The 23,929-nt window shown below is 45.2% G+C and overlaps 1 protein-coding gene across 1 annotated transcript in view; it reads left to right on the plus strand.

Annotated features, from left to right (window-relative positions):
* The first annotated feature begins 562 nt into the window (after positions 1-562).
* CHST8 (carbohydrate sulfotransferase 8) overlaps positions 563-23,929 on the plus strand; it is a 183,159-nt gene continuing 159,792 nt past the window's right edge. Inside the window, exon 1 of the mRNA XM_066327992.1 lies at positions 563-660. The gene's annotated coding sequence lies outside the window, so the exon portion shown is untranslated. The remainder of the gene's footprint in view (positions 661-23,929) is intronic.

Below are 23,929 nucleotides of genomic sequence, written 5' to 3' on the forward strand. Positions count from 1 at the left end.
GACGCCCGGCAGGATGCTTGTATCCACACGGAGGATACGGAGGAGCCTCCCTTCTCCGTCCCTCCCAGAGCACCGCCGGCAGCAGAGGCGCAGAGGCTCCCCGCCCCGTGCCCGGGACCTCTGCTCCGTGGCCGGACGCGCCCCTGGGGGATGCAGGATCCCGCCGGGAGCCGCGCGGGCCGAGCCTCGGGATGCGGGAGCGCGCAGGGCGGCCCCGCTCCGCGCAGAACTGCCCGCAGACAATGCCCGAGCCGGGGCCGCGGCGGAGAGCGGCCGGCGCCGCCGGAACGTGTCAAACTCGAGAGGCGAGAGCACCCCCGGCAAGGCGGCGGCCCCGGCCGGCCCCGCCCGCGCCGCGGCGAGGGAAGATGCGCCGGGGGCGCGGCAGGAGCGGGAGCGCTCCCCGCCGGAGGCCGCCGCACCTGCTCCCGGAGGTGCGCGCTGGGCGCGGGGCGGCGGCGGGGCCGGGGCCGGGGCGGGGGCCGGGGGCGGGCAGGGGGGCGGCGGCCTCCCGTCTCCGGGCGGCCCGTCCCGCTTTGCTCTCTCCTCCCCGCCGAGCATCGCGGGCGCGGAGCCGCGGCTGCGGCGCGCAGGGCGGCGGCGGGAGCGGCGCGGAGGATGCGCTGAGCGAGCGCGGGAGGCGGCGCGGCCGCGGCGCAGGTCAGTGGCGAGAACCCCCCCCCGTCCCCGGGCCCGGGACGCGCTTCGCCGCCCGGATCCCCGCGTGCCCCGGCCGCTCCCCAACTTTTCCCCGCGCCACTTCGGGAAAGTGACCAAACTTGCGGCGGGGCCGCGCTGGGGTCCCTCGTCCCGCGTCCCCTCCTCATCCCCGCCGGCGCGACCCCCTGACCTCAGGGCCGCTCTCCCGGCTCGCGGCGCCGTAATTAGCAGCGCCGGTAATTGGGGCGGAGGGGCCGCGCTCGGGGCCGGGCTGCGGCGTGTCCCCTCCTGCCCTGCGCTCCCTTCGCACCGGGCGGGGCCGGCACAGCGCCGGGCACCGGGGCACCGGCACCCACCTCCGCATGAGCATGGAGCCGGCCGCTCCGACGGGCTGGACGCTCGTGGGTACGGGTCCGGCACGGGTTCCGTAGCGAGAACAACGGGATCCAGAGCAAAGTAGTTGATAAATGCGGGCATCTCCCTAGACTGGAAATCCAGTTCACCCGGAGTTCAGTCTGTGCGAACAGGAGCCGTGTGAGCGGACACGGAGGCACTTTTTAATTTCTGGAGTTATCTTTGGAGGGGGTTCCTTTGGGTGCTGCTCTCCCACAGGAGTGCTTTTCAGCACGTCCTGATTCCCCTGCCCCTGCTCGGCCACACTTGGCAGCCCGGACCTTGCGATGCCCCTTTACAGCTCAGCCAACCCTCCAGGAACGGGTGTGTTCAAACCCCGGCAAACACACAGCAAAGAACGGTCTGTACCTGTGAGCCCCGGTGTGCTGGTGCTGGGCAGTCAGACAGCACCCTGCTGACAGCTGGGATTCCCGGGTGCTGCCTGTAGAAGTAGCCAGGAAGGATGTGATACCCGGTCATAGCTGTGTCGCTAATTTTTTAAGATTTTTCAGGGCTTAGGAAAACCCCTTATTGTAATTGTGTTATAATATTGCTTTCTGTCTGTAGCTGACTTATGTGGCATGTAGATTAATATGTTAAAAAAAAAAAAAAAAACCAAAGATGCTTGTTTTTTAATGTTAGACACCTACCCTGAAATTCTTGTATTTTATTGCAAGATTTAAAAGTTGCAGCTATTAAGAGAATAGGCTGTACCTACAGTACTAGAGAGAGAAAGTGAATAGTAAACCTGAACGATCTCAGAAATGAAAACTGGAAATGCTGCTACTAAATCTGTTTTGTTTATTAATGATGCTCACCATTTGACAAGAAAGCTATCCTCAGTTTATCCCAAGAAGATTTCATTTTGTCAGATGCCTGGTGTCTCATCAATTCCTTTCATGTCCCTGGGATTTTCTCTTTTCCAGGCTCAGGCCACAGCAGCTCTCTGTGTTGGGGATAGCTGTTAAGCTCTTTTTTTGAATTCATGAGCTTCCAAATTAAACTTTTGCTGACACCTGCTACCTATCCTGGCTGAGCATAATGACTGTGTCACCCAGGCTACTGGAGCTCTGTCACCAAACAAAGTAAATTGCAAACAAAAATAATTGTAAGGTGCCTGGACTAGGTAACACAATGATTTGGGGGGCACCTGGGAAACTCTGGCTACTGGAAATCCAATCAAAGTCTGCTTCTAATGGAGCAAACTTTCTAGCAATCACAGGCAGGAATTAAATCCATAGAGTAGATGGCAACAGAGATTAATAATCATCATCAGTTAGCTGATGGAATCAAACAGAACAAAATGAGGGTAAACAAAAACCTGTCTCCCCCTCCCCCTTGAATCCAGTCCCACCTTCATTTATCCACAGTCAAGGATCTCTCCTGGGCACTGGTTCCAAGTGCCAAAAAATTTAGCAGGTGTCATAACATAAGGTCAAGACTTAATTATTTATATGGAGACATCAATCATCCTGTGGGGATGATTTATTTATAAATCACCAGAGCTGTAATACAAGACAGTGAATTCTGATTTCCTCCTGCTCCTTCCTGAAGGGACCAGGAGGGTCCACACTGTGGCTGAATGGCCCCAGGAGCCTATAGAAGTTCTTGCCCAGCCCCACATGGAGGAAGCTTTTCTACACCTTTTAGATCGTGCAGCCAAAATACCACTGGGAAAATCTCATGCATATTTGCTACATCTCAGTAATGAACATTTACTGATTATGGATTATCTGGAGAATTTAGCTTTTTAAACATTATTCAAATTTTTATGTTTATGTAAGCTAATAAGACTGAGGAGATTCAGTAACTACTCTTTGCCGGATGGTATTTGAAAAGAGTGTCCATGGGGCTTAGCTCAGCATCTTCCACAGTCACTTTTAAAAGACTAAAATAGAATTTTTCTGCCTGAAAAAAACCACCCTGTCTCTACTCAGTATAATGTTCTTTGCTCACAATTAATGCCCAAAATCAATTTTCTAATATGCTTTTTATTTTTTCTGCTGAGCACAAACAGGATGGCACAGTAAAAGCTTTTGCTGCCATCTGATTAAGGCTGCAGTGGGGGTAAGTGGCTTGGGCCAGCAGGGCTGCAAGATTGCTGTGCTGGATACAGCAAACACAGAGAAAGGCACAGGCTGCTGAGCACCAGCCACAGTCCTGCTCTCAGGGTCATTCAGAGAAATGTTGTCGCCTCTGTGAGCAGAAGCAGGATCAGGCCCATTAGGTTTTCTGATCCAAAGTCATGAACATGTGCTTGGGCTCTTCCTTAATCTTCTCTTCTGGGATTTTGATAAAGGGTTAATTACAGCCAGGAGTTCTCAGAGATTTGTCCATTTATTTATCTCTTAAGAGGAAGCATGCTATTGATCTTACTCACATGACTGTTTTTCAGGCAGAGAGGTGATTAACTTTGAGTGAAACTGGTAAAAAAAAATACAGGAAGAGAGATGGAAAGGAAAGTTGTGGTAAAAATAAGAGCTAGGATGGAAAGTTTCCTTTGCTTTTCTATCAGTATCTTGTGAAACTGTGTAGCCCAAACCCATCAGCTTTACCATCAAGAGGAGCACGAGGAGTATCTAGGGCATCTTGTGATCCTTCTGAACTTCATGGCAGGACTCCATTTTGGCAAGAGCAAGTCAATAAGCTCTCTTGCACATCCATTATTCTGTTCCCACTGATTTTAAAAGAAGACCATTTATCACTGTATTTCAGCGACAGAAATACTAAAATAATGTTTCACTGGGTTTATCAGAGGGTGTGAAAAAGAATGGATGAGCTGGCAACGTCTTCAAGGAACAATTAAGATGTTAAGAGTGTGGGAAAATTTTTTTAGGAAATAACTAATTAATGAGAGAATAGGAATTTAGGACCTGATTCAGTTATGAAATGTTCCTCAAGCAGCCTCTGGATTTTGCTCAGAGCCTGTGAAAAAAAAATGAAAAATTCATAGTATTTCTTGTAGGCAAGACCAGTCATCTGCTTGTCTGTTTTTATGGTATACCGGGTATATTTATAGCATTTAGTAATGCCAGCAACATTCAATGTAAAGAGTAACAGATGAATGTATCGTGAAACAAGGCACTGGCAAGGCAGGTGGGAAATGATTTCCAAAATATTGCAGCAACCAGACTGGGAGAAATCTAGGAAGATGGTAAACATAACAGACCTAGGTAGCTTCTAGCAAAGCCAGGGTTAAAGGCCCAGGCTGAGCCCTAGGTGTTGTGTGGAGGAGGAGAGCCAGGACTCCTGTGTGTGAGCCCCAGCAGAGGTGGTCCCCACGCCACTCCAGCCTCGGTGCATCCAAGGGCACAAGCGACAGTAAAATTGCACTTGAGCGCAGAAAGAAGAAAGGAGGGGGCTGAAATTGTGTTGGCTCAACTGCAAGAAACAAATCACAGACTTCCCTAATCAGACAGATGATGCCTAACTAGGGCACAACATGAACCGCAAAGAAAGGTGGCAGATTTCACAAATTAGTCATGGCAAAAATGGTGAATTTCACAGCTTGAAGTGAATTCATGTTATAGGATGAAACAGCACAAAGTGATTAAGAGTTCTAACTGATAGGAGCAATAAGCATGTGAGACTTAGTCATCACACAGCAGCCGACATTTGTCTCTGGCTTCAGCTGAGCCACAGGAGCAGCCCTTCAGCCTCCAGTTTTTGATGATGAGTGGGAGCTGGTGGGGACAATCAGATCCCGTAGATGTTTCCTGGAGTCTTCTGTTTCTGTGAGGTACAACCATGGCAGTCCAATAGGGCTGGAGCAGCCACTGTGTAGGGAGATGTTCTGCAGGCACAAGCTCCACTCCCAGTGCCACCGCTGAGACCTTGGAGCTGTGCCAGCAGGAGCAGCAGGAGCTCACCCTCACAGCGTGACCCCACTGGTGAAGAGCAGAGAGGGAAGACAGCTGAGAAAGGCTGGAACAAGGGGGGACACTGCTGCAGCACACTCTCTGCCATGCTGGGGATGACCTTCCAGGTCTGGCAGATTTTTAGAGCCACTCGGTGCTGGCATGTGCCACCTCATAGTAACCACACCACAGCACTCATCCCTAATAGAAAACAACCATTAAACAGTCTATTCCCATTTTCTGTTCTTTCAGGGGATCAAAACCAGTGTCAAAGCCTCTGTCACAGGTGGTGTTGCATGATTTTTGCTGGTAAGACATTTTAATAGCTGTGACAGCACACTTTCAAGGAAACGTCTGTTAACAGATACTGAAACGTTACCCTACTGCTTGTATCCCTGCTTAGATGAAGATAAAAATTCTGGGAAAAAAAGTCACTATTATATCTTAATACTTTTGTTTCACCACACACACTTCTATCATAGCTATTGAAAATCCATAGAGCAGAATGGAAGCAAAGTGAGCTGACACCAGCCAGGACAAGGGCACCCTGGAGAGCCCCTGCTCTGGCAGGCTGTGGCCAGGCTGGGGCAGCCCAGTAAAGCTGTGCCAGGGCGGGTAACACACCCCGAGCTGACAGGCAGAGCCTCAAACCCTTCAGGGAGCAGAGCCTGGCAGCTTTCCTGTGTTTATTGAGGGTGTCCAGCACCGTGGGGTCCGCTGAGCACACTGTGTTAATGCTGTGCAGGCAGAGGGGAAGCTGTTGAAGTTGCCAGGACTGATGCCATAGAGGAACTTAATGGGGCAGTGCCAGTTCCTTTAAATCCCACCTGGAACTTCTTGGCCATCCATGGGGGGTCGCAGAGCACCTGCATCCCAGATTATCAAACACTCACCCTCTGTGCAGAGCCCAGCTGCACCTCCACTGTGTGGCCACAGCTCCACTCCTGACCCAGCACGAGAGGATTTCCTGTTTTACTGTGAAGAAAAACCCCAAGAGGAATTGATCACTCTTGAATAAGGATGCAAACACAAAATTTGAAAAGAATTATCATTTCTAAAGCATTTTGAAAGGAATGCCCTTGGAGTATTGGTAAGAAACTAGAAAGGACTTTTAAGAAGGCAGTTGGGGTGAGAGACTCTCTTCTCCTACACTCATTCTGGAACCTGGCAAGCTTTAAGAGATCTTTCAGCAACATTTTGCAAATCAATGTTAATTTGGTGCACTGGAGCTCAGCACTGTGCCAATTCACTATCAAACCAGTATTCACTAGGCATTTTTGGGGAATGCTTATAGCTCAAGGTCCATTAAATATGCAGACCTGGCAGTTATTTTACTACCCTTAAAATCTGTAATTTGAAATGTGCACAGAGCACCCATAAATGGTCTTTCAGTCTCCATCAGAATGAAGCCTCTCTCTCTTGAAAATGCAAGCCAGTGTTGTGGGAGAGGGGGCTGGTGGCTGTGCTTGAGATGAAGACAAGAGGCAGGAAGGGACAGATGCTGCCTGCAGTGCTGCCTTGGAGAAGCACAGCCACGTTTAGATCTGCTGGGGCCAGATCTGCCGACCACCATTTATACAGCAACCACCCTGGAGAAAGTCAGGAAATGTTAAGTAAATGGCAGTCCCCGAGAGAGCACTAATTACTCACCTTGGGAAAGGTGGCCAGATAATTTGGATAAACTTTCTGAGTGCTTTTTGAACCTGAGTGCCTGTGATCTGACATCCACTTAAAGCTAGGAGCTAAATAAAAGTTGCTTTATTTTTTAACAGTTGCTAATTTAGCCAAAGCTGCAAGAGATCCTGGTCTTTAAATCTGGGTTCCTTTAATGCCTCCACAGAAAGAGTCTGAGGTTAGTTTCTCCTTCTATTCAATGTGGTCCTCAAATACAGACCCCCTTCAGAGTTGGGAGAATCACAGCAGTAGTTAGCTGGTGACATGTATATTTAGATGACTGACTTCAGGCACCTACGTCTGAATATGTGATTTAATATGCCTTCATTTTTATGTCCTGAAATGGGGATACTACTTAGCTCAAAGAAGATCAATTAATTTTTGTGTTGCTTTTAAGTTCTCTAAGGGAAGATGTCACATAAATAATTATTTAATATACTTTAACAGGTTTTTTTGCATGAGCTGCTTGATCTGCTTAAAGCATACAAATCAGTATGAGCTGAATTAGTAAAATAAGTTCAGAAATCTAAAGAGAGCATCAGAAGTTAGACTAGTGCATAAAAAGGGGTAAAAGCTAAGTTGCTCTTTCATTGGCCAAAAGCAGACAGATTGGTTATTTTGTGAACCTTTAGACTTCTCATTTCTCAGGAATCACAAAATCCATTTGTGAAAAGATCTAGGAAATAAAGAAAGAAATTGTACAAGTGGCATCCTGGTCAGTAAAGCATGTGAGTCTGCGGGCACATAGACAGGATGATGCCATGAATCTCCCCTTTGTGTTGCAGTTCAGAAGAGGAGTTATTTTCTTCATCTGAGCAGATGCCAAAGGCTCAGAGAAGGGCGAGCGGACAGAACTCAGCCCCTTTCTTCTGGCAGAAATGTATTTGCCTGGTTTCTCAAGTAACAGAAGAGAGAATCCCATCCTAATCTGAAGTGATGAAATCTCTTCATTATCACAGCACTGGCTATAACTACTATTTCATCCTTCCATCCCCCAGTCTAGAACTTATTCCATCCAACACAGATTTCCACATCCACCAGTTCTAGGGAAAGTTCCTTCCCTGCCATCTCTATGATATTTTACAAATACTTACATGCTTTTTTCCATCTTTCCCCAAAAGCAGACTTTATTACACTCACATCCAAAAACCTCCCTCTACAACTACAGAAGCTAATTTATTACTTTTCTGGCTTTTCTTCTCAACCATTATTCAGATCCCATTGTTAGCATTTCTTCCAATAATATCAAAGCCCTGTGACAATGTTTTAACGAGTCACTTGCAACTTACTAGCAAAATAATTCACACTGCCTGTTAGTTAGGGCTGCATGATCCACCCAAGGAAGCTGCTGTCCAGTAAATTACTGAGCTGTCTGCCTTCATGCAGTGCTCCCCAAACTCTCCAGCATCTCTTCACTGCTTTCTATCACCTAACTTAGTGCCAAGACAAAGGATGGCAGCTGTTTCAGCACTTAATGCCAGTATTGCTTTGCAGACTAGGGGGAGGGGATTTCCTTTCAAGATGCCACTCTTCCCACTGACACTGGCAGTAGTATTATCTCACATCTTTAAATACCAGTCTTGGAGTTATCGGTGTGACAGCAAGATTTAATGATACAGAAAAATTATATGAACAATTTCTTTCTTTATTTTTTTTCAACATTTAAAATCTAAAGTTACTTTTGAATGTTTGAATTAATTAATTAACCCTTTTATCATAAACACTGTTTAATGGGACAGCACTGCCCATATTGTTTTGTGTATGCTGGCACTCCTGCAGGTCTCGGTGTCTCCCCACAGCATTAGATGGTGTATATGCACCTAACACATGTGAGTCTGTAGCTCACATAAAGCTCTTCTATTCTGTACCTTACACAGGAGGGCTACAGCACTGATGGAAGCCAGTACACAGTATGTATAAAAAACAAATCATCACACTTACCTGCACTGTGTTCTTCTGATACATTATTATTAACCTCTGTTGCAGCACTTAAAATACTAGAATCAGGTTGTTATTCTACCTTTAGTTTACACTGGGAGAAACCTCAGCTCAGGGTAATGTCAGGAGATTAACTGAGGTCTCTGTTATAGCAGCAGCATGTGTTGCTACCACAGAAATTCATCTGGTTTTCATAAATATTTGATAGGGCTCTATCATCCTCATCATCATTTTGGGCCAGTTGGAAGAGGAACCCCCTGCGATTGCAGCCCATTTCCGAGTTGTCACGGAAAGTCACGGTGATATTTCAATCAGAGTGTTCTTATAACAAATTCCATTCAAATTCTGTCTGAAAGAGAGTTAAGGTTTCATCCTGCTGCTTAGAGAATGATATGCTAAATGCAGCTTCCCATGGGCTTGGCTGCAGTCCAGCACTTTGTAATTTGTAGCTCTCCTTCTGAGTTGTGGCTGTGACCTTGGGACTGCACGGTGAAGTTCTCCCAGCTCCAAGACTTTCTGCTAAAGCACCGTCCCAGTGTCCTCAGCCCCTTCCCAGGCAGCACAGGGCAGCAGCAGGGCAGCTCCTGGAGAGCCAGGGCAGGGCTCTGGCACATGGGCAAGTGGGAGCAGCAGCACAGGGGAGTGCTCATTTTCTCTTTTTACTATTAGGAGCAAATCATGGAATGTTGTTCTTAAATGACAGAAATTATTAGCTAGCTTCAAAGCATGAAATTCATTCACAGAAGTGGTTTAAATTATATTAGCCAAAGGCATTTGCTGCAGAGACAGCCACAAAACAGCTCTAATTTGAGATCTCCAAACAGCTGTTGTGCCCTATGTATTTATATTGAAAAAAATAACGTGGAAGATTATGTTAACATGCAATTAAATTTAAAAAAAAGTTTTAACATTAACACTGATCTTATTGATAGCACACAGGGGGTGCCTAAGATGCTTTACTGAGAAATGTGTGTGTCCATGGCCAGAGGAACTGACAACCCAGATTGTAACACATGCCACTTTTAACAGAAAAATTGTGTAATTGAGAGAAATTATTGCCCCTTGAAGATTACATTCATTATAGATTGTAACAGAGATATGTCTTCAGAATGACTGCAGTTCCCTTCAGTTAAAGAGCTATTCAGAAATACCAGTGTTTGAGCTCATGGACATAGCTGCAATTGTTTTAGCAGAGTTAGTGAGGAAAAGCAATTTAGAGTAAGGTACAGCAGACCCATGCAGCTCTTTTGTTTCTTTATTCTTTCCAGATTTTTCAAGGACATATCTTCTGAAAGTACTTGTTTCTACTTACCTATTTGGATTCCTTAGGATGGGGAATAATTTTAAAATAAAATAGGATGATTTTAAAATAATGATTTTTTTAAATTTTAAAATCACGATTTTAGAAGTTTCTTTGACTTCTTATTTCACCAGTAATTACCATGGATTTTCTGCAAAACAAGTGTTATGGATTTAGCTTTGAAATGAGAAAAACAACTCTTCATTTTTTCATTTGGCCTTCAAAGTATTGCATCTGACATTTTTAGTGATTGGCATTTACCATAAATGAAGCTTCTCTGTAACCAAGTGTATCCCAGTTGTATCTCTTTTGAAGTGCTTCTTCTATTACCTGTTGTGAAGACATCAGAGAATCATTATGTAAAGTAGTTCTTTGTAAACAATAAACCAGCAAACCCAAGAAACTCCCTTTACTCATGGTGCTCATCACCAAGATAGCACAGGCAAAACATACATCAGCTCCCTGACCAGTCTGAAAACGCTCCCCCTCCACTGGAGAACTTCAGCAGAAATATGTTTGGCTTTTGTGCTTCACGGGAAGGGAAGGGAAGGGAAGGGAAGGGAAGGGAAGGGAAGGGAAGGGAAGGGAAGGGAAGGGAAGGGAAGGGAAGGGAAGGGAAGGGAAGGGAAGGGAAGGGAAGGGAAGGGAAGGGAAGGGAAGGGAAGGGAAGGGAAGGGAAGGGAAGGGAAAACAAGGGAAAGTAAGGGAAAACAAGGGAAAGTAAGGGAAAAGAAGGATAGGGAAGGGAAGGGAAGGGAAGGGGGTGAAGTGATCCCAGCTGTGGGCAGTGCCCAGAGGTGAGGTGTGTGGGAAGGCCCCAGGGCAGTGGTGCTGTGTGAGTGTGCAGAGACCTTTGTGGCGATGCCCTGATGGGAAAGGACAGCTGGCAGTATTTATGGCAGGGTTCTGTGCAAGAGGTTTCTGTGCTCCACACTGAGTATTTATTCTGGCAGCAGCTCTAATTGTGCTGTAAACCACCCTGGGTGCTGGTTGCTGTGTGCCCAGGAGTTTGACTAGAAGCCAGCCAACAGTGAGCTCTGTGATAATGGTGCATCATTTCGCCGCAGGAGCCTCATACCCGTGGGTAGCAACAGCCTTCCTGCTTCCTCCCACGCTCCTCTGAGCAACCCAATCCCATCTCCAGGGTGTCTTCTGGACTATAAACTTGTTTATTATTAGCACACCTTATGAAGTGTGTATTAGAGATACCTTTCTCTCACATGTTAGAGAATTAATATCAGCCTGTCTCCAACCCAGCTGACCCCATTCCCACGCATTTCTAGGGCAAAGAAGAAACGGGGAGAACTTGTGCAGAGGGGGCCCACCAACAGAGCTCATCATTTCCTCCAGGAAAAGCCCTCCCTTTGCAAAGTCCTGCTCAGCCCTGGGAATCTCCTCATTCTTTCAGTGGTGATCAGCCAGTGTTGGCTTTTGCAGTGCTCTGAGCAGAGGCAGTGGTTTCTTCCAACTTTTCAGTGTTGCAGAGTTTTTTTTTTTGTATGATCATTGGCATTATTCATGCTCACCTCCAGCTCCTCATCCTTAAGTGACTTTGAGACTTCCTTCTATAATCCATCATATCAGCAGCCCTTGGCTGGCCTTGCCTTAGTAACAACTGCTTCTTCTTCCAGCAGTTCTCCTGACACCTCTTGTCAGTGGGACAGAAAGCTGAGCTCAGTAAGAGGAGACTACGTGGAATTCATCCACATTTGGATGGGAAGGGAGGGTGTGTGATGGATAAAGGAGGTATGTAAGAGAGCATCAGAGGAAGCAGCTGAGCTAATTCAAAGAAGCAGCTCTGCCTTGTAATTCCATGTATCACTGTGTGCCATTACCTGGAGCAGAGCCTGTGAGACCAAGGAGTACTCATTCCATCTGAGCTGGCTCTTGTGTGTCTGATTAAAGCCTCTCTGCTTTTCCCAGCCATGCACCATCTCACTGGCTGCACAAGCCTGGTAGTTATGCCATGCTGGGCACTTTCCCTGTTTGGATATTCAACTGCTGCTACTTCTTCTTCTCAGGGCTTCTTTTCCCCTCTAATATCTCACCTAAACTTTTTCTTTCTTAGCTTCAGGCCATTGCTCCCTGGCCTACAATTTTATGAGACTGTGAGTAACTTCCTTCATTTCTGTTGTTCCTTTGATATTAGACAGTGGTCATGTTCACCCTGAGCCATCTCTTTCACTGGACTCTATGAATTTGGCTTTCTCAGCCATGTGTTATGTTCTCTAATCTATATGTCCTTGTCCTCCTTTGTTTTCATTTTCTTTTGAGGTTTGGTTGCAAGAAATACAGAGCATCATGGTTTTAGATGGCTGTTGTTTGTATTGACTTACATGCACTTCCCACAGTTAGCTGTATTTTCTTACCCAGAAGGGCTATTTTTGTTTATATTGGTTTACTTTATGAAATTATCTCTCTCCTCTCCAAATTTAATTTTGCAAATGAAAATATATGAAAAAGCTCTCCATTTTGCTGCCAAGGTATCAACAGAAAGCAGTAAGACTAAAGAAGGCAACTGGTTAAAAAGGTTCCTAAGTTCAATTTTTGTTTGCTTCAAAAGCTTTGTATGAGTTTGGTGCAGCTTCTGCATAGGTAACAGGGGGACAGGACTGTCCTCAGGATTATCCCTGTCATGTATAAGGATCTCTGCCATTTAGGAAAGTCCTATCAGCTACCTGTCCCCACACATTCAGTTTCTCCAGTAACATAGTTTCCTCTGATTTAGCACCAAAAGATGAATTTCTATCCTATGGGAAGTTCTAAGTTTGGGATTTTTTTTTTTTAAGATTAAAAAAAATCTCAGTTTAAAAACTCGTCATGAAATACAAAATTCTTGGGAAGGAAGTTCAGTTTGGTGAAGGCAGAAACACTCTAACTAGATGATTTTGACCCAGCCTGGGTACTGTGATTTAGCTGTGCTGATGAATCTCCCCTTGTCTCAGCTCAGCACCCCACAGGAGCTGCCAGTCCCAGCCCACCCTGCCCTGAGCTCTCCCCAGCAGACCCCAGGGCTCAGCCAGCACCAGCCTCCACCACACAGCACTGCCTCTCTCACCTTCCTCCTTTCCCTAGATTGCAAATCTACACCTGAGAAACATAAAATGAAAAAAAAAAATCAGGAAAAGGTTGTATCCCATCGTGGAAAAGGAGATCATGCTGCCTGGGAGTGAGATCTTCTTGTGGTGAAAGAATTGCAGCTCTCCAGAGCAACAGGGAGGTTGAGAAGGGAGAAATCTGAACCTAATTTTGTAAAATGAGGCAATATTAAGATTTCTAACAAGGTCAGAGATCTGGATGATGGGAACACCTCCTGCACTGTAGCACATTGGGCTCTGTGGACGTGCTCAGGACTGGATTTGTGCACATGTGCCACTCCCTGTCACAGCCTGGCACTAATTGTGTCCCCTGTAAAACACAAGAATCCAGCAAGGGAGCACTGCTTTTCCAGCTTCTGCCTTGTGCCTCCCCAGCACTCAGTAGCAGTCCCTTGCTTTACTTACTCCTTATTCTGTGAAACCACTGACTCTTCTTATCCTGGGCTTGTAATGGGTTAGCAATTAGGGTCTCAGTTCTGAAAAATCATGAGAGAAAGAATACCTGTAATAATACAGTTTTAAAATAACTAATTCTCAGTACTACACTGACTTTATAAAAAAAAGCCCCTCCAATACCTATTAATAGCAATGCACACGAGGACTGCTGACGTAAAGGACAGGACAAACTTTCTAAAATATCTCCTATCTTTGTACTCCATAAATATTTATTTGTAGCAATACTGCCAATTTCACTGGCACTTCACCTCACTCTGTGTCAGCAGAGCCATGATAGCACAACACCAAGTGAACAAGTAACATCTGCAGAGCTCCTTCTTGCCAGAAGAATTGCCCTCTGAATATTTTTTTTCTTTTTCAGTGGTTGAACCAAAATCAGCAGGGGGAAGAATTGCTTCAGTTGTCCAAAAGACAACTCAAGTGTTTCGTTTTTATCACTGAAACAGAAATCTTCAAAATTAAAACTAATTTCCAATACAAAAATCGCTCTTTTTTTTCTTGTGTCAAAACAAAACATTTGGATTTTTTAAGTTCAGAGTAATGTTTGTCATGTTTAATTAGTTGCTACCCTGATTTAAAAAAATCAAGAAACAACAAATAGTTCATAAAACACTTAATAAATGAAAGATCTCAGCAAGAATTACAATGCAGCAATTGCCTTTTAGACAATCGGTGGTTTTAATGTACACTGAAATGCACTTTGAAATGGGCTGTTGCATCTGTCTTTTAGTTAATTATTAAATTCAAAATGTTTGAAATATGTGTTGTAAGATGACTTTATTTTAATTTTCCCAGCAGAGACATTGACAGCTCCTGGATGACACTGCACTGAACTGTCCTCTTTAATGACATTTCCTTTTTAATAATCATTGATCCACGTGAAATTGTCAGTTCCTAAATAGGAGCTCATCACTCACATTGCTTGTGAGAGCTCTGTCAAGGGCTGAGCATGGCACAGAGGATATCCTGGTATGCAAGTTCACCATATAATCACATGATAGTTAGATAGGATTTGGATTCTAATATTTTGTGGCTGCTCTAAATACCACAGTGTATCAAAATATCATGTCTTTTGTTCATGTATGCTGACAATATTCTGCAAGGGCAGGTAAAATCCTGTGGTGAATCATAAGCAAAGTAAACTGATTTGGAAAGCTGTATTTTCTGTCTGTCCCTGAGAACAAGAGCCTCTCATCTCCACCTCCACCCTGTTTGGGCCAAAATACCACCTTTTTCTCAGCTGATTGTTTAAAAGATTGACCATCCCAACCCAGTTGATCATGCAATAAGAACACAAAGGTTTTTGCCATCCTTCAGCAGATGACAGGGATGGCTTAGCCTGTCTGGGCCCTCAGCACGAGCCCTGGTCCAAACCCCAGGGAACAGGCTGTGCCCTTTGCTGAAGGAGCAGGAGGGCAAAGCAGGGCGGAGGAGGGCAGGGAGAGGCCAAGGAGCACACAGTCCATGGTGAGACACCAATCCATTGGCTGGTTTTGCCTCTCCTGGCCTCCTGTCTCTGCCACACTGACTGCAAAATACACTGAATAAAACCAGGCAAAGACAGCAGCCCATGCAACTGCTTAAGGCAAGAAAAGAGGGATCTGGGCTGGCCAGGAGCCCTGGTGATGCGACAGACACGAGGCAAAGGGGTAAAAGGGTGCAAGAGGAAAGTGTAAATTCAAAACCTAGAGCTGAGACTCAAATATAAGAGTGAGAAGCCAGACGAGCTGAAAGGGAAGCTGCATCCATGCCCCAAGGGATTCATGGAGAACAGAAGGCTGCCTGGCTGTTCAAGTGTCCTTTCAAGGACACCAAGGAGGATGGGAACAGCTTACAGCAGTTCCTGGTGGCAGAGACAGGATGAGTCTCCCACAGGCTGGACCCTGAATCAGTCAAAGTACAGCAAAGCCTTGCTTTTCCCTCTCACCGCTCTAGGTCTTGTCCTAGAGTCACCTTGAATGTTATGAAAGCAAACACCTTCTGGAAATGAAAATGTAACTTGTGGTATAACAGCACACATGAAGCCCTAAAAAACCACAGACCTTTCAAAATCATGTTTTAGTGGGTCTGGGCCTAAGGAGCAACTGCGGCTTCCAGCTGCTGTACAGAGCCTTGAGAGGCATCATCCTCTTTATAATTTTAAAAAGAAAAGACATCAACACTTTTGTGACTTCTTCCCTTTATTGGGAGTGCTGTTGGGGGAAGAGATGGGGAAGGCTTCCCTGTCCTTTCTCACAGAATTGCCTGGGTTAGGGAAAGGGGAGTCCTTTAGGACCCTCCTAAATAGCACTACTACACTTACTCTTTTTTAGTGATTTCCAGCAATTCTCACAGATTAGTACCCCCTCAGGACAGTTCTGCTCACAGACACACTCTGTTTTCTCCTTCCCTCAGCACCTCCCCTGAACTGGTATCCTTGGGAAGGAGAAAGGTTTGCAGTCCTTCACCCTTTTTTGTCTTGTAAGCTGTACTCATTCTCTGCTGCTACACAAACAATAAACCAGGCACCCGAGCAGGGATTGTCTGAGTAATATTCCATTTCTCTGTCAGACTTTAGGTCAGGTGATAATTTTGGATGAGATATTGTCTGCAAAGACAATGAATGCAAGAAACCATCTTTATCCCAGCAAGGGATAAACTGGATGATCCAAGTGATTTTCTCTGTCACTATCTATGTTTCTACTATGGAATAAACTGCTGGATGAGAAGAAGGATTTATTGCTTGGATTGTAGTGATGGATACTTCCAAAAAAGCTCAACTCAGGTTATCTCCTCACTGCCTCAGAAGGGCAGCATGTGTCCAGCCAAAAAAGGGTATTTCCCTGCTGTGCAGAGACAACCTGGAGAGCACAGCATATTGCCTCTGAAGGGTGTCACAGGTGGCAAGGATTCTTGGTGTGGATGGCTCGGGTCTTGAATATCCGCAGGAACTTGAGACAAATTTTGGCTTGTTTTCAGCCTTTCTGAGACGTATTTCATTCTAGAACAAATTCTTAGGACTTGTGTTCTAAGAAAGCTCTAGGAATACTGAAGTAGGGAGGAGAGTTCTGGGAAAACGCATGGATTACAGCTTTTCCCTTCCCTGGAAGCCTGAACCACATTCACAGCATTACCAACCTTGGGGCAGGAAGAAATTTGCAGTCCTAATGCCAGCAGAAAACTCTTCCATGAAGCAGTCTGTTTTTAAGATCCTCTTCATTATACCATAAAGGTCTCACAGGTCAGTCTGTTTTACTTTCTAAATGAGAATGCCATAGTCCAGCTCATAACAACAGCGAGGTACCAGCCCTCAGCCTTGTACATTGTTTTTCCAGGCAACTGAAGGAAAAAACCCTTTAGTGGGTTTAACAAAGGGAACCAAAGATACTTGTTTATAGTATATAGACATGAAGGTGACTCGTGGATGTTTATACTTCCCAGACTGAGAAATGTTATTCAAGGGAACAGGATGTTTTGAGCCTACAGCATCCTAATGTTCTCTGTGAAATAAAACTCCACAGTATCACAGGGTCAATAGTTTTCTTCTGCTGTTAGCCCCTCAATTCTATCAAGAAATTCTTGAATATTCTTTCCCTGCCTCTCTTCCCTTTTTCATTTTCTTGTTTGTTTGTTGTTTGTTTATTTTGCTTATCACATATAGAAAAGCTTCTCTTAAAACACTAGTCAGTGAGTGTCTGTAGCTGACACTGGATAAAGTTGTCATTTTGATTTAGGATTTCACTGATTCTGCTTTATTATTTTTATATTTTGCAAGAGGTTTTTAACTTTCGTTTTGCGTGTTCATGGAATCGTTTAAAGTGAAGGGGCTTTGCCATACTGAAAGGATATTGAGGAGAGCCTGTTGTTATTACCATGCAAGCCAGACAGTCTGAACAGTCTTCCAGTCAGATGTAAATCCACAATTATAAATCACCATGTGAAAGGGAATAGCAATCACTGCATTTTGACCTATCGCCACAATACTTTTCATATAAATATACTGACCAGAATAAGAAATTCAGGTGTATTTTTTGTGTCTTCATGCAGCCAACATCTCTTCAAAGCACCATTTGTGCTAGACATCAAGAGTATCTCTAAATAAGAACTGCTCACAAAGAGATGGTGCCAGCCTTATGCACAGCAGAGGGATTAAAAAACCCACAAAAATCCTGCTGGGTGGCAGAACTGCATAAGCTTATAAAATTTTTACACACTGGGGTGTGCAGCGTGTGTAGTTGTGTACACGTAATGCTGAAACAGTTCCCTCTACTTCAAAGAGAAGGGCTGTCCTGGGAGCTATGGGGCAGTCAGAGTTTAGGTCTTACTTTGCCATGGACTTCTGTGGTATTTCCTGCAAGTCATTTAATTTCATTGTGCCTAAGTTTCTTCATCTGTAAAATAAATCCTTCAAATACAATTGGATCAGCTTCATACAGCAAATTGCATCTGATGCTGAATCATGTCTTTTATCTCTCTATCTGCCTGCTTATTTTTATTGTGAACTCCTCAGGGCAAAGATTATCACTTGAAGTCTCATATAATAGAAGTGTCTTTAGCGCCACAGATCGTATTCTCGGGAACTGGAAGCTTAGTGTAATAAAAATAAACAAATGTGATCAGCCACGGGAATTAAAATAAAGCATCCAAACCAAAGAACATCTATACTTATGACCTTCTCTCATGAATATACTGGCCCCCAGAACAGACAGACTGTTTAGATGCATCCCTGGGCAGATGTAAAACACTTTGTTGTTTGGCCAATTGGATGTGTTAAGAAAAGCTTTCTTGCCACAGCAGAGCCATGTAAGAATGAAATAAAGACAGTAGTCTAGGAAATGGGGTAGTCAGTGTTTCAGTGACCTTAACAAGGCTTTGAAAAGGAACAATAATATTCCTCAACCTCTATTTTCATTTGTTGGAGCAGGTTGGCTAGTCTAGCTGGAGAAAAATCGGGGGGGGGGGGGGGGGGGGAAAGGATTTTTTTAAGGTGACACACATGGGGGTGGGGTACCTGGAAAAGAGAGCTGAGAACACCAACAGGTCTGCCTGTTTCCACAACCACGGCTACCAGCCAGCTGTTGTGGCATACTCACATTACATAGAAAGACTTATTTTAAAAGTTCTTTCTTAGAAGGCAGAAGCTAAAATTTTGTTCTTACTGAAAATGTCATCTCCTGATACAGAACAGAGATGCAACCTGAATAGAAACATGACAGGGATTTGGTCTGCTGAGCAGTTTCAGAGCATGTTTACCGTACTTCATCTGGTCAAAAAGCTGAAGAATGGCAAAGACGGAAATATTTTCTTTTTTTAATGCCTAGACCTGCTAGATTTGAACATTATTTGCAAATACGTACAGAGGAGATAATAGGCTTATTAGGCTTTAGAAACACACTTGAAAACTGTGAGAGGAGGTGAGGGGTCATTGAGGTCAGTCTCTTCAGGTTAAGCAGGAGCTCTTTGCTGAGAAAGCTCAGCGTCTCCCATTCAAGTTGGTTGCAAGTGCAGAGCCCAAGTTTGTGTCCTGATGATAAGCTCGTGATACACTGCTCATTATTTTTCATCCATATTAAACTGATTTTGTTCCCAGAAAAGATCTCTGGGGTCAGCAGATGCCCCTGATTTCCTTCACTGGCATTCACACTGTGGTGGTGTCTCAGCAATTCTGCTTGCTGGGCCCACATTTTAAAGAATATTATTTTTCTTCCAGAAAAACATCTCAGATCTTGCAATCAGCGCTTGTTTCTGTAAATTAAGGAATGAATTGTGCCAAATTGTTCTCCTCTTCTTCTCTCTTCTAGGGCTATTTGCAATGTAGCTTATGCTACTGTCAGTACATCCACTGCGTGCTTTACAGGAAAATGAAATCATTACACACAACACAAATTGCTAGACCTCTTTCATAATCACACATTCTTAATTGGCATGTAAGCACCAAGATCCCTGTAATACATGCAGTAAAATGTCTCTGACTCATTTTTTTCTCCCAGGTTGAAAGGTCAATGAGAATATTTTTCTTTAATTTGACAGGCACACAAGAAATAATGCAAGACTCATTTATGGTCAGGTAATGCACAAAGAAATCTATAAATCAAGCTAAGGGGAATATTAGATCATGCTCATATCTGAACTCATCTGGCTTAGTTCACGGAAGAATCAATATGAGGCAGAGAGCTCAGTATTACTCGTGATTTATGCTCTTGCATCTAAGGGGAGAAACATTTGCAATTTTTAAGTCTCTTCATCTGAAACAAAAGGTGAAAAAGAAACTACGGTTGGCTATTACAAGACATGCAATAGGTAAGTGATCCGGTGACAGATTAGAGCTGCAGGGGTAAGGGATGGTTCATTCTGGTTAGTGACTCAGCACGTTGTTTTAGTATTTTCATCTTCACATCCCCCCCGCCCCCCAAAAGGTATCAGTACAGAGCTATTAAGAAATAAAATTGGCTAGATTTACACAAGTTTGATATTTGTAAATGAATGGCAATTGATAGCTCACAGGCACAGTACTGTTAGAAAATACAGCATATCGTAACATACAATTTTCTTCTCTTGTCTTCTGTCAAATAGTACTTTCACTAATAAACCCCACACCTAAAAACCTGGCATGGCTAAATACTAATCCTGCCCCATGCACCATCGAATACACATAAGCTTTTGATCCTTTTGTGAACACCCAGGATTTACATGAAAGATTTCTACTTCTATAGTACATCTCTCAACTAAATAAAATCTCCAGTTGGCCTCGAGTTGAGCCTCCCCAAGAGGCAGGAGGAGTGTCAGACGGCTGAATGCTGCACCAGTGCACGGGGTGGGAGGCAGAGATCTCACAAAGCAATTAGGGTATGAAAAACACTCTGCAGTGATGGGTGCCATAAAAGTGTCAAGGGAACTGGGGCAAGTAAAACATCCATTTCAGCTTCAGTGATTTGTTTTACATACAGCACTAATATCCTTCATACAAATACCAAATGCAGTTTAATTTAAATCTCTGAAGCCATTTAGACTAAAGTGAGAGCCTGACATATTTTTCTCCCACCTAATGCGTACAAGAAGAATCAATAATTTTCCCAGTATCATTTGATAAATTATTACATCAGACATTATTGATCCAGTCAAAGAAGAAAGAGGTCAAAATAATGGAAATCAGTTGGTTGTGATTAGAAATGCTTGGGATATTCGTTTGGAAAAGGCTGATAACTAAAATGGTCTATGGGCTTTACACTTACTGATTTAATAAATAGAATAAGCCTTGCTGATCCAAAGCAAGGTTACTTGTATAGGTGTTTCAGGGGGTTGTGTTGCTGAAAGCCAGTCTATATGTCTTCTGTACGTGTTTAAATTATATTTTAGTTCAGCACACTGAAAGCATTCCTTTTAAACATCTGTTCCTTTCAGCCACAATTTTCTGCTGCACTTTGCTGCTGAGAACCCTTAGACTTCATTCTGGCAGTAGGCTTAATACTCTTTAAGGTATTTATTTTGAAGTTTTTCATATGTTTGTGTCATTATCAGTAATGAATGCATTCATTATTTTACACACACTTTACAAACACTGGGAAGGCTCCGAGAGCCTCCCGGGCAAGAGGCAATTGTGTTTGGGGCTGTGTTCCTGACTCCCGCTTGGGTATGTCTGTCCTTCTAGCAGAGGATCAGACAGTGTTGCACGTTTCCGTCCAAAGGACTCCGGAATGTTTCCAGAACGATGCCTTAGTTAGCAGAGATCATCCTGCAGGCCTGGGGGCATTGTCTGGCTGTGGCCTGGCGGTGCAGAGCCTTCCGAATCACTCTGTACACACGGGAGAGAGAAAAAAGTAGCTCGAATGGGATTTATGTGGGCGGGACACAGTCAGGATACAATATCCACAGCTTTCTCTCCCCTTGTCTTCAGAACACTGGAGTCTCTTCTACTTTGGGTGTCCCCCAAATCTTTGTTCCCTCACTAGCTTTACTATCCGGGCACTATTTCCCTACCTGGCGTTCAGTTTCCTTTTCTGCAATCTCAGCCTTGCTCTTCCGTGCTTTTGCCGTTATGGCGGTCTGCAGCAGCCTGTTCTCCGTGAGGCTCCAGCAGCACACCCCGAGCCGCAGTCAGTCTGTGTCCGCACGGCCCCCGGCGCTCCGGCAGTGCCCTGCGGGGCCCGGCCAAGGCCTGCCCGGCCTGTGTCCGGCCTGTGCTTCCCTGCCCGGCCTGTGTCCGGCCTGTGCCCCCCTGCCCGGCCTGTGTCCGGCCTGTGCTTCCCTGTCCGGCCTGTGTCCGGCCTGTGCCTCCCTGCCCGGCCTGTGTCCGGCCTGTGCCCCCCTGCCCGTGTCTCCCTGCCCAGCCCGGCCCTACCTGTGCTTCCCTGCCCGGCCTGTCTCTCCCTGCCCATGCTTCCCTGCCCGGCCTGTCCCTCCCGGCCTGTCCTTCTCTGACCGGCCAATTCTGCTGCCCCTGCCCGGCCTGTGCCTCCCATGGTGACCTGTCCCTCATTGCGGCCTGTCCCTCAGTGCCTGGCCTGTCCCTCCCATGGTGACCTGTCCCTCATTGTGGCCTGTCCCTCTCTGCCCGGCCTGTCCCTCCCATGGTGACCTGTCCCTCATTGTGGCCTGTCCCTCAGTGCGGCCTGTCCCTCACTGCGGCCTGTCCCTCTCTGCCCAGCACACGCCCCTGCCTGAGGCCTGGGCAGCGGGCTGAGGGCGACTAGAAGCCGGCTGCAGCCAAAATGACTGCTCAGCTCATCCCACCCCTTGCAAGGACTTTGGATAGTCTCGGTAAGAGCAATACCTGCCAGCTGCTGGTAAGGAAGCAGTGGAGCTGAATGTGTTTCGCCTGCTCTCTCACAGGTGGCACTTCGGTGGTGCCCATCGGAGCAGGCCAGAGAACTGCCTCTGGGGAGGGCGATTTAACTGACCATACAATGAAAGTATCGTTACCACAGCCCTGAATTGCAAAAGAGTCAGAGCTCTGCTACATCTCTGCGAATGTGGGGGTTGGTCACATCCCATCCGCTTCAAATGTCCTTCTAGCACAGGAAATGTGTGTGTGCAGATATGGCTCGTTGAAAGTTAAAATTTTTTCTCCTATCTTCTTTCCTTGCTTGGAATTATTCCAGAATTTCTCTTGAGCATGAGAAACTAAATATGCTTTCCTTAAGGTCTTTAGAAATTCCTTGCTGTGGTTCTGGTGTAATAAATACCAACTGACATTTGAGTTGACAGTAGTTACAAAGCCTGGGCCACACAGGACTGCAGTATAGTGTGAAAAATTAAAACATCTGTAGGTACTGCTTATTTGCTGCAACTAGAAGGAGATCCTGAAAAAGAATTCTATATTTCATCCCAATCATCCTTCAGCATGGCCAGTGCCTAAAGATATGTGTATTTTCCCTTGCCAGCAGCACATCTAGCAGGCACAGCAGCTGCGTAGGAGTTTTATAACCAGGGTGACAAAAGTCATGTCCCAGACAGGTAGAAGATGATATGGCACATGGCTGGATTGATCATACCTGCTCTGCTCCTATTTGAAGGTACAATAGCAGAGCACAGCAAGTTACACTGGCTAACTGAGTGTAGCAGCATCACAGCCTCTCTGCTGAGTTACAGTTATGAATCTCTTTTAGCCAGTACAGTGCAACTTTTCCTTCTGGATAAGATCTGTTATTTTGTCACCTGCTCTATAATAAGACACCTGGACCATCATTATCCCAGAGCAACGTTATAGGTTCTTTTGCCTGCCCAAATTGTTTCATCTTAGACCTCACCAGAAGGAGCAGCATTAGCATGAGAAGAGCTGGCTGGGGTGAAATGGCAGAGAAACACTAATTCCCAGTTCCTGCACAAGCTGCAAGATGAAGTAGAGTCTTCTGAGTTATAGCAATGCAACATGGCAAAGCTTTCTGGTCATTTCTAAACAGCCCAGATTTCCCTGAGCTGAGGCCAGGCTGTAAAGTATAAAACAGAGAGTGCTTTAAAGGGCCATTGCTAAACATTTTCTTTGCTTTCCAGGCACTGAGTTCAGCTCTGGACATTTATGTGCAGTAGTGGTTTAGGATTAGATTAAGAAATACTTCATGCCTGGGATTACACCCGAATTCAAGGAAGTCATTTCAGATATCTGAGGAGCAGTCAGCCTAAAGCAGAAAGGCAGCTGTCCTGTGCATGGGGAGGTGCTGAGCACTGAGCTCTTAAGAAGGCACCAGAGAGTCATTTGGTGTCCCTCACCTGAAAAGAGAGATGATTTCCCCAGCGGAGAGCCTGGTGTTTGTACTGCAGTCAGGTCATAATGTTTGTATCTCTGTTAAAATGGCATGTTACTCCCAATGCTGGTATCTTTCTGGCCACAGAGGCTAAAATAGTGTATCTTGTTCATACTTTATGCATTTTTTTCCCTGCAAAGCTCCACTTCTTTATTGTTTCTTATTTAAAAACTCTGAGTTATGTAAATAAAATGTGTGACTTTTGCCTTTCCAGGGGCTGGAGCTAAGTTAGTGTAGGGCAGTGCCAAGGAGCAAACAGGGTTAGAGCCTATTTTAAATTGTCATTCTCTTGCTTGTAATTTATCCTTCCTATCTCTAGCATTCCTCTACAGA

This window comes from Sylvia atricapilla, chromosome 12 (assembly GCF_009819655.1).
Source record: "Sylvia atricapilla isolate bSylAtr1 chromosome 12, bSylAtr1.pri, whole genome shotgun sequence".
NCBI lineage: Eukaryota > Metazoa > Chordata > Aves > Passeriformes > Sylviidae > Sylvia > Sylvia atricapilla.